This window comes from Oncorhynchus tshawytscha, linkage group LG06, assembly GCF_018296145.1.
Source record: "Oncorhynchus tshawytscha isolate Ot180627B linkage group LG06, Otsh_v2.0, whole genome shotgun sequence".
NCBI lineage: Eukaryota > Metazoa > Chordata > Actinopteri > Salmoniformes > Salmonidae > Oncorhynchus > Oncorhynchus tshawytscha.
The window spans coordinates 73,369,607-73,381,233 of NC_056434.1; positions in this window are offsets into that span (position 1 = coordinate 73,369,607).

The window sequence follows — 11,627 nt, forward strand, 5'->3', positions numbered from 1 at the left end:
TCAGGGCAAGGATCTCCTTCCAGAGAGACATCAGGGATTGTAACATACTCTGTTTCAAGGAAACATGGTTCTCACGGCATATACTGTCGCCATCCATACAGACATTTGGGTTCTCAGTACATCGCGCAGACAGGAATAAAGAACTCTCTGCAAAGAAAAATGGCAGGGGTGTATGTTTCATGATTAACCACTCATGGTGTGATTGTGATAATATACAGAAACCCAAGTTCTTTCCTAGAATACTTCACAATCAAATGCCGACTCTATTACCTCCCAAGAGAATTCACTTCGGTTATAGTCACAGCTGTGAATTTTCCCCCTCAAGCTGATATTACGACGGCCCTCAGAGAACTACACTGGACTTTATGCAAACTGGGAACCACATATCCTGAGGCTACATATATTGTAGACTACCGAAGTTCTACCAACACATTGACTGTAGTACTAATAAAACATTGGACCACCGCTACTCAACTTTTCAAAATTCCTACAAGGCCCTCCCCTGCCCTCCCTTCAGCAAATCATATTGCTCCTCCCTTCCTATAGTCAGAAACTCAAACAGGAAGTACCCATGCTAAGGTCTATTCAACGCTGGTCTAACCAATCGGAATCCATGCTTCAGGATTGTTTTGATCACGCAGACTGGGATATGTTCCGGGTAGCCTCTGAGAATAACATTGATGAATGTACGGTTACGGTGACTGAGTTCATCAGGACGTGTATAGGAGATGTTGTACCCACGGTGACTATAAAAACCTACCCAAACCAGAAACTGTGGATAGACGGCAGCATTCGAGCAAAACTGAAAGTGTGAACCACTGCAGTTAACCATGGCAAGGTGACTGGGAATATGGCCGAATACAAACAGTGTAGTTATTCCCTCCATAAGGCAATCAAACAGGCAAAAAGCCAACACAGAGACAAAGTGGAGTCGCAATGCAACAGCTCAGACACGAGACGTATGTGGCAGGGTCTATAGACAATCATGGACTACAAAGGGGAAACCAGCCACGTCGCGGACACTGACATCTTGCTTCCGGAAAAGCTTAACACCTTCTTTGCCCGCTTTGGGGATAACACAGTGCCACCGACGCGGCCCGCTACCAAGGACCTCAGACTTTCCTTCTCCGTGGTCAACTTGAGTAACCCTCACAAGGCTGCCGGCCCAGACAGCATCCCTAGCCGCATCCTCAGAGCATACGCAGATCAGCTAGCTGGAATGTTTACGGACATATTCAACCTCTCCCTATCCCAGTCTGCTGTCCCCACTTGTTTCAAGATGTCCAACATTGTTCCTGTACCCAAGAAAGCAGAGGTAACTGAACTAAATGACTAGCACTCAATTTGGTAATGATGAATTGCTTTGAGAGGCTAGTCAAGGAACATATCACCTAACCTGACACCCTTGACTCACTTCAATTTGCTCCAATATATCCACAAATGATGCCATCGCCATCACACTGCACACTGCCCTATCCCATCCGGACAAGAGGAATACCTATGTAAGAATGTTGTTCATTGACGAGAGCTCAGCATTCAACAGCATAGAACCTTCCAAGCTCATCATTAAGCTCGGGGATCTGGGTCTGAACCCTGCCCTGGCCTTGAATCGGTATCCCTTTTGGTGGTCTCAAACACAGCACTGTATTTAAGACCAGCCAAAATCTGATTTCAACAGTAACGTGGTTGGTTATTGCACAAATTTTGACAAGGTAAACGCAGCCTATCCAGCCGTGATGTGCACAATTGCTTATTTTACGTTTCATATGTTCAAACCCCAAGCCCCCCGTAGGCTAGCCTTACCCTGCTATAATAAAGGTTGGTTCTACAACAATGTGTAGTGTCTTTTCTATCCTGGAGATTTCATGATATCATTACATTTTACATGTATTTATTTTTGTTGTTGTTCTGTTAAATAGATTCCTTGGTTTTCGTAAAATGTTATTAAAACCAAACTTATTGGAATGATTCACCATCCTGGTTTTATGGTGAGAACGTCCATGGCGCGAATACAATGCAACTTCTGGAGAAGTGTTAATGCGATCTGTAAGATTGTTCCAATATGTTTATAAAACATCCTGGGAGCAGTTTAACGGTGAGTGGACATTCACCCTTTCTCTTTATATTGGATATTTGTCCAGCTACAGTGAAAAGTTTGGATGTGCCTAAAACCCTCCCTAGTTTGCATTGTTTTAGTAGTACAGTATACGCCCACGGGGAGCAATTGTTAAGCATAGCATCTTTAAAACAAGTTGTCTTTTCGTTTTGTTTAGAATTTGATTATAATTATTCACTCTTTTCAAGCTTTCTCAATAATGAATTTAATCTTGCTTATTGACAACATTTAGCATATCCATGCTCAGCCATAATGTGATTAATAGTAGGCCTAGCACCTACAGTATATCAGTGCGAATGCTGTGTATATATTTCCATATTGAAGTTATGCTATTACTTCTAACAATGTGGACTGCAAACAAGTTAATGTATTTAAAAAAAGATGGGATAGGTCTACATTTTGTTATTTGTTTCTGTAAGCTATTTAACAAACTCAAAATCAAATCAAATCAAATTGTATTTTTCACATGCGCTGAAAACAACAGGTGTAGACCTTACAGTGAAATGCTCACTTATAAGCCCTTAACCAACAATGCAGTTTTAAGAAAAATAAGTAATCTAACAAGTAGCAAGTAATCTAACAATTCCCCAACAACTACCTAATACATACAAATCTAAAGGGATGGAATAAGAATATGTACATATAAATAAATATTAGACAACTGCTGGAACTGTCCAGGCAGAGCTCCTGATTGACATTTGTACTATGGTACACTCAGTTGGTTGGAACCTCTCCAGCGCGCTGACAATAAACAATGATTCATTTAAGATGGACTTTTATTGTCCTTGTGTAAGTATTTCCACGAGACTACCCTCACCACCTGGGGGCAGCACATCAGGAAGTCCAGGATCCAGTTGCAGAGGGAGGTGTCCCAGGGTCCTTAGCTTACTGATGAGCTTTGAGGGCTGAACGCTGAACTGTAGTCAATAAATAGCATTCTCACGTAGGTGTTCATTTGTCCAGGTGGGAATGGGCATTGTGGAGTGCAATAGAGATTGTGTCATCTGTGGATCTGTTTGTGCGGTATGGTAATTGGAGTGGGTCTGGGGTTTCTGGGATAATGGTGTTGATGTGAGCCATGACAAGCCTTTCAATTCATGGCTATAGACTTGAGTGCTATGGGTCGGTAGTCATTTAGGTAGGTTACCTTGGTGTCCTTGGGCACAAGGACTATGGTGGTCTGCTTAAAACATTTTGAAACATATAAATGGACTAAGATTGGGATTTAAGTTGATACCAAGGCAATACATAAAATTCTGTAAATGCACAACTTGAAATAACCACATATTTAGCTATGGAGCATGTTCTGATTGTATAACGAATGCGCTGAGAGTCGGGAAGCAAGTACAGGGAGTGAGTGTTTAGTAAATAAACATAACAGAAAACAAGGAACACAAATAACGCACTGACATGGAACAGAGTCAATAACACCTGAGGAATGAACCAAGGGGAGTGACAGATATAGGGAAGATAATCAAGGGGGTGATGGGAGTCCAGGTGAGTGTTATGAAGTGCTGGTGCATGTGTCGATGGTGACAGGTGTGCGTAATAATCAGCAGCCTGGTGACATAGAGGCCGGAGAGGGAGTATACATGACAGTGCCCCTCCCTGATGCGGAGCTCCAGCCGCAGGATGCCGACAAAAGGGACAATCCTGGGGATCAGGAGCGGACCGGTCACCTCTGCTGATGTGCGGGAACCTGTCGAGCCAGCTGGGGCGCGGGAGCCCGGCGACCTAGAGCAACGAAGGAGCAGACGAAACAGTACCCCCTCTCCAACGCACGACTCCAGCCGCAGGACGCCGACCAAAGGGACAATCCTGGGGATCAGGAGCGGACCGGTCACCTCTGCTGATGTGCGGGAACCTGTCGAGCCAGCTGGGGGCGCGGGAGCCCGGCGACCTAGAGCAACGAAGGAGCAGACGAAACAGTACCCCCTCTCCAACGCACGACTCCAGCCGCAGGACGCCGACCAAAGGGACAATCCCGGGGTTGAGGAGCGGACCAGTCGCCTCCACCAAGGCACAGGAACCTGACGAGCAGCCTGAAGCACCGGAGCCTGGCGAGCCAGCTGTGGCATGGGAGCCTGCCGAGCCCACCGAGTTTTGCGTAATAATCAGCAGCCTGGTGACCTAGAGGCCGGAGAGGGAGTATACATGACAGAATGGCCAGTGCGGGGTTAAGACTCAAAACATCTACAACTTATTTATTAATCAAAGCTCAGCCCTTTTCGCACCACTGCCAGTTGCAAAATATGTCAGAGACACCGCAGAACCCACATCGCTTAGATTTACCATTGCTTTTGGTTGGTAAAATCGAGCCCAGAGACAGAGAGAGCTTGTCAAGACTGGACTGAATTTGAAATCTTAAAATTCAAGCCATCCTTACTGCTCGTTAAATAATAATGGACTGCTTCGGGAAAAGCAAGCTTTAAAAGCTATCGCTTGCCGCATCACAATTTTATGAGTGACGCAAAGTGGGACAACAACTGACAAGGGGGAGGACAGATAATTTGTGACCAATGTCAGTGGTCAAAAAATGGAGATGTCGGTGTTTGCTCCATATGAAAGATGTGTATGTGTGGAGGAGGACTGGGGGAAGGAATTATACCGTGGGATGTGTGCCTCTGAGACATGCTTATCATAAAACCACACCTCATCAAAACCTCTGATCTTGGTGGCGAACACTCAATTACTAACCCGTTTAGAAGGTTGGAATCCTATGAAGCACAGTAGACTGATGAGGCTACAGTAATATTGCTAGTGTCAAAGCTGTGTGCTGGGAAACCTTGGTACTGTAGTGCATGTGTAAAGTTAGGGCTGTAATACTCATTTGAGCTTCATCTTGGCTTTTTTGGCTTTATACTTCTCACATTTATAACAATATTTTTGTGTTTAATTAGACTTTGGGAATCACATACTCTTTAAAAATACCATGGCTTCCTCAAACAACAATGTAACTCCGCATGGTAAAAAATACTCAACATCACCGAACAGGGCCATTTGTTGAAATGAGACTCAAATTGTGCTAGGTTCAGTTCAGAGACATCACTAAGCTGTCGGAGAGACCTTGAACAAGCTGCCTCTCATGTTCTGTGCACTTTGCGCAGCAGTGTATTTGGGGAGAACACTGTGTCATTACATGCATTGTTAGGCACTGTGATTACTCAGAGACATTTCTGACATAGCAGTGCTTTGACAGCTCACATCATGTGTGGAAGAACGATGGAGGAAGATGGAAGGAGAAGGAGGCGGGAGGAGGGAGAGAGCTCAGGGCAATGCTTCAATGTCAGAGCTGAGCTATATAGTTCATTATCAGCACCCTTCCTGTCATGTCACCAGGCAGCTCAAGTCTCCCTCCTCTCGCCCTTTTGTCTCCGCTCAGTAACACTTTATGGGAGGATTTCGTCTCAAGTCCCTAGGAAAAGACTCAGCATGGTGACTTCATACCACACTCATCCATGATGTGGGCAGCAGGTATTTGTATTTATTATGGATCCCCATTATCTGCTGCCAAAGCAGGAGTTACTCTTCTTGGGGTCCAGCCTAGTGTTTAGAGCATTGGGCCAGTAACTGAAAGGTCACTAGACCCAGAGCCAAGGAGGTAAACAATCTGCTGATTTGCCCTTGATTTTGAATTTTAATAACACTTGAAGTATGAAAAGAATATCTAAACAAATTATTTGATTGAAAAATATTTTTAGCCTTACTGCTATTAGCCCATACAGTACAAAAACATTTAAAAACAAATTCCCTACATGGAACAAGAGATAGTTCCCCCCCAGAAAAATCAGAGAGATATAAGAAAGATCAGGAAACTTTGTATTTACAAACCTCTTGAATGTAATGGCAAAATGTAACATTTTGCCTAAATCGACATACCCAAAAGTAACTGCTATTCATGTGTAATTACATGATTCTGACATGCAAATATTTGGAAAGAAGACATCTTGGAGATTATGAGGAAATGATCAGAAGATAGATATGAGCTACATAGTTCAGAATACACAAGATCAAGCACACACAAAATAAGCTTTTTAATTTTTATTTATTTTGAAAGTCATCTTTCATTGACAAGCTATAAAGTGAATTATTGATGACTAGAGCTGGAAACACATCAGATGGCTTCCACAACATGTGAACAAAATCTGAAAAAAATAGGATTGATAGACATAACAACTAGAAATGGGGATCTGGATGCCTACAGCGTGTAAGTGTACTTTCAATGTTACCATCCACCCCTTTTTTTTACATTTTCACCTGAAATGACATACTCAAATCTAACTGCCTGTAGCTCAGGCCCTGAAGCAAGGATATGCATATTCTTGGTACAATTTGAAAGGATACACTTTGAAAGGAAAGACACGTTTGTGGAAATGTGAAAGGAATGTAGGAGAATAAAACACAATTTAACTGGTAAAAGATAATATAAAGCTAAAAACAACCGTTCTTTTGTATTTTTTTTTGCACCATCCTCTTTGAAATGCAAGAGAAAGGCCATAATGTATTATTCCAGCCTAGTTGCAATATACATTTTGGCCACTCACACCAGCAGTGTAAGTGCAACATTTTAGACTGATCCAATGAACCATTGCATTTCTGTTCAAACTGTTGTATCAAGACTGCCCAAATATGCCTAATTTGTTTATTAATAATGTTTTATGTTCAAAATTGTGCACTCTCCTCAAACAATAGCATGGTATTATTTCACTGTAATAGCTACTGTAAATTGGACAGTACAGTTAGATTAACAAGAATTTAAGTCATACATCATCAGGCTAGATTTGTTCCTACCAACCTAAGGATTAATTTGATATAGCCCCTATGTAGATATAGCTCAAACACAGACCAAATCGAAGCTTACCTTGTAAGATGTTGCTGTTTGGTGAAAACATTGTGTAAAATATACATTTTGACTCTCGGGGCTGGTGATCAATAACGGTATGTTACAGGCAGACAAATAAGATCATGATCTGTGGAGTCCCGGCTTTCGGTATTTATCAACGTATTCCTTGTTTATTTCGTTAATGCTTCACAACGCTAACCAGAATGTAGGTAGCAGCCATCTTGAAATTAGGTAATCGGCTCGGCCTGCCCTTCTAAATGTGTATGCCTATATATGGTAGTAAGTCCTACCAAAGATTTGAAGGCACTGATCAACAGCCAAGATACTCAGCTTTACTCAGATACCCTGCTTTTGCAGATTGGGGCTACCATTCTTTTTCAACTGGTAGCAGGAGACCTTCAGGCCTGTGGGCATCCCAGAGTAAAACAAAGTCTTACCTTTCCACACAGGGGTCATATTCGTGTGTAGCCCAAACTGTTCGGACGCTACAGACAGAGGTTGGCAGATCGGATGTACCGACCTCAGACGAGTCCCAAGACGCTTGTGTTTCGTAGAGCAAAACAGAGACCACCATCGTGTTTGTGAGAGTCTCATCTTTCGGTAACACTTTAGTTGACACCCTGTCATAATATGTCAAAACAGCTGACATAACTTGTCATAACCTGTCATAATATGGTCATGACACTGTCATGACCCATATATGTACACCTGTTGTAACATATGTTGCGTTATTTTCTGAACAGTTATGAGACCTAAATAAGAGCTTCAGCATGCACATTTATTTAAATTCGTTTTTTTCCGGCCAAGAAGTTTCCTTTCATTTGAAAGTGTCTTTCTTAAATACTTTGTTGTTGTTATTAATTATTTACAGTCTTGCTTTTTTCCATCATATTTTAAACAACTTTATGTCACTGTCATGAAGCATTAAGACCATCATAATTATATAAGCCAGACAGGCCTATCACGTACATGCCCTTGCATCAGTCATCAGTCAAAAAGAGGGTGTCTTGTCCAGCTCCTGAAATCTGCTCCTGCATTCATCCTAGTCATCATCAACAGCACATAGGGGTAGCTGCATGTCTGACATAAATGTATGCACAATTATAATGAAAATTGTACATGGTGATTTAAAAAAAAATATATAACATCAACATACTGTTGACACATGACATATGTTTTGCCTTATGTGGTAGGTTTTCTGGGTTTTCACACTCTTATGTAGGTGTCATAACCAGCCATTAAATAACGCAATATATGTCAAAACAGGTCTAAATATATGTGTCATGATGGATTATGACAAGTTATGTCAGCTGTTATGACATATTATGACATGGTTATCACCATGTCATAGTGTGTTATGACGCTGGGTATCAAGTTAAGTGTTTCCCATCTTTCCATAGAGGGGTCACAAACAGATGATTTTGTGAGAAGCTCTACCTCTGTCACCTTTCACCCGAGATGCGGAAGTGCGACATAGGCGGATGCGGTGGATTGAGACTGGTGTCGCTAGCTTCAAAAAAGAAAAACAGGTATCTCTAGCTTAACCTGATGGATTTTGATGGAGAATTCATTTATTATGCTAATTCGATGTATGCGGGGGCGTGGACATGAACCTTATGGGGTTAATACACAGCAAATGAAACTGACAATGTTACACAATGAGAGGAGTTTTCTCACCTGTCAGACTGAGAGGTAGACGGGCACCTTTCTAACTAATTATATCAGCTGCGTCGACCTTAGTGCCAGGTGACCTTTGCACCAGTAAGTAATAGAGAAAGAGAACAATGGGTGAGAGAGAGTGGGAAAAAAGAGAGAGACAGCGGGAGAAAGTTGTTTAGTGCAGTAATATTTTTCTACTGCCCTGATCTTCGGGGTGTTTATCTTGCGGTGAAGCTCCAAAAGCCTGTTATATCTGCTAAATATCTGCTAAAAGCATGGGGCACTCAGAAATGGCCCCCCTCTAATAATCCAGTGTGTTGCTTTGGATGTTATAGTGTAGGCCACTGGGATCATAACCAAAATAGTTTCTGCTTGGTTTGTAGGCTACGTGAGGTAGATGCATTTTGAGGTGTTTTAAAAAAAGAAAATGTCCTTATCGACAGTGGGATGAGTCGCCACCAAGACGTTTTCTCAGACAAGACAGTGTTATGAATAATGCATCATTAAATGTGGCAGGTAAGAGTGCGTGAGATTGCCCTTCATCATGCTGCAGATGTGACTCCTAATCCTGGTGCTGTATGTAGAAGAAGAAAGTCCTTACTTCAGCCAGGATAACATGTCCAAATGAGCCTCAGAGCATGACATTTGTATCTCCTTCCTTGCAAACTGCCAGCTGCCACTCTGCCAACTAACCCTTTCTACCTGACACACATCTGCAGAGACATTGGGCTCCATTTCCATAGCAACCAGGTGTGTCATATCACATCTCCAATGCTGAATCTGTCACCCATACTGCATATAACTCTGTGCCTCAGGGATAAATGGATCCAGACTAGTTAAATAAAGGTTCAATTAAAAATAAATGTAAAAGATATTTAAAAAAAGGGATCCAATCAGACGGAGGAAGGAAAATAGAAGCTGGAATATGGACAGAGACGATTGGTCGGTACAAGGCTTTGCCTTGAGAGTGTTTGAGGGGTTCAGATAGTTCGATCTGTTCTTAGAGAAGCCCACATCCCACATTATTAATCAACACACTAATTGATATTTCTCATATTAACAAAGCGTGTGACGTAAGCTAGGAAAAGACACCAACGAGACTGTGCAATATAGGAGTCTCTCCTACAGTACATCAGCTGCTTCAGAAATATATTGCATTTTGAGAGTATAGTGTTCACAGACCACATGAATCCTTGACATAAAGTCGATATTTCTCATCAGGCTTATGAGCTATGGGTAGGTGTTCATGTTGCTGATGATGACTGGATAAGTCTATACTGTAAACAATGTCGTTTATTAAGATAAGGATGAGAGGGAAATTAGACCCAGACCATTTTTTTGACATGCTAGACAGGGGGAATCAATAAGGTTAGGTATTATCCTTTAAAGAAAACTAGGTAAAATAGCTACACAAAAAAAAACAGCCCAAGCCTAGTGCCTAATACAACAGACATACATTAGTATTGACAAGTAGTATTGATGTAAGCCAGCAAGTCATAATAAGTACTTAGCTACAGGGATCCATCGCTAACATGGCCTTGGTGATACTGGATTCTCCATAGAAACTATGATATGCGGCTGTGATGTTTATAGCCCAATGCACATATTGATGGAGTAGAGTCATATACAGTGCCTATGTAAAGCCTACTCCCCCCTTGTATTTCTTCACATTTTATTGTCTTACAGCGTGAGATTAAAATTGATTTAATTATATGTTTTAATCAACGATCAACACAAAATGCTCTATAATGTGGAATATTTAAAAAGATGAATGAAAAAGATGAATGAAATATTAAACACTAATATACATTGATTAGATATATATTCACTCCCCTGAGTCAGTACATGGTAGAAACACATTTGGCAGCTAGTACAGCATTCTTGGGTAAGCCTCATAAGAGCTTTGCACACCTGTATTGTGCAGAATTTGCCCATTATTATGTTTTAAATTCTTTAAGTCTGTCAAGGTGTTGGGGATCATGGCTAGACAGCCATTTTCAAGTCTTGCATAGATTTTCAAGCAGATTTATGTCAAAACTGTAACTTGGCCACTCAGGAACATTCCCTGTTTTCTTGGATTTGGCTTTGTGTTGTAGGTTATTGTCCTGCTGAAAGGTGAATTCCTCTCCCAGTGCCTGGTGTAAAGCAGACTGAAGAAGGCTTTCCTCTAGGATTTTGCCTATCTTTAGCTCTATCCCATTTCTTTACAGCCTGAAAACTCTCCAGTCTTTGCCGATGTCAAGCACACCTACACCATGATGCAGCCCCCACCATGCCTGAAAATAAGGAGGAGGTTTACTCAGTGTTGTGTTGTGTTGGATTTTCCCTAAACATAAGACTTTGCATTTAGGCCAAAAAGTGTATTCCTTTGCAGTGTTACTTTAGTGCGTGGTTGCATAAATATGCATGTTTTTGCATATTTTTATTCTGTATATTTGTATTATTCATTATTGTGGAGTCACTACAATGTTTTTGATCATTCCTCAGTTTTCTCCCATCACAGCCATTGTACACTGTAGCTGTTTTAAAATCACCAATGGCCTCATGGTGATATGGTGACATCCCTAAGCAGTTTCCTTCCTGTCCTGCAGCTCAATTCAAAAGGACGACTGCATCTTTGATGTGTCTGTGTGGTTTAATACATCGTTCGCAGCACAATGATTAACTTGACCGTGCTTAAAGATATATTCATGTCTGATTTGTTATTGTTACCCCATCTACCAATCACTGCCCTTCTTATGAGGCTTTAAAAACACCCTCTGGTCTTTGTAGTTGAACCTGTGAATACTTATGCAGCAACTATATTTTAGTTATTTAATTTGTATTAATTTGCAGAATTTAAATTTTCACTTTGACATTATGGAGCATTGTGTGTAGATCCATTACAAAGAATTACTATTATATTTCAATCCCACTTTGAAACGTAACAAATTGTGGAATACGGTCAATAGGGTGTAGACTTTCTATAGGCACTGTACACAGTACTATACAAGTATCACTCATGGATCA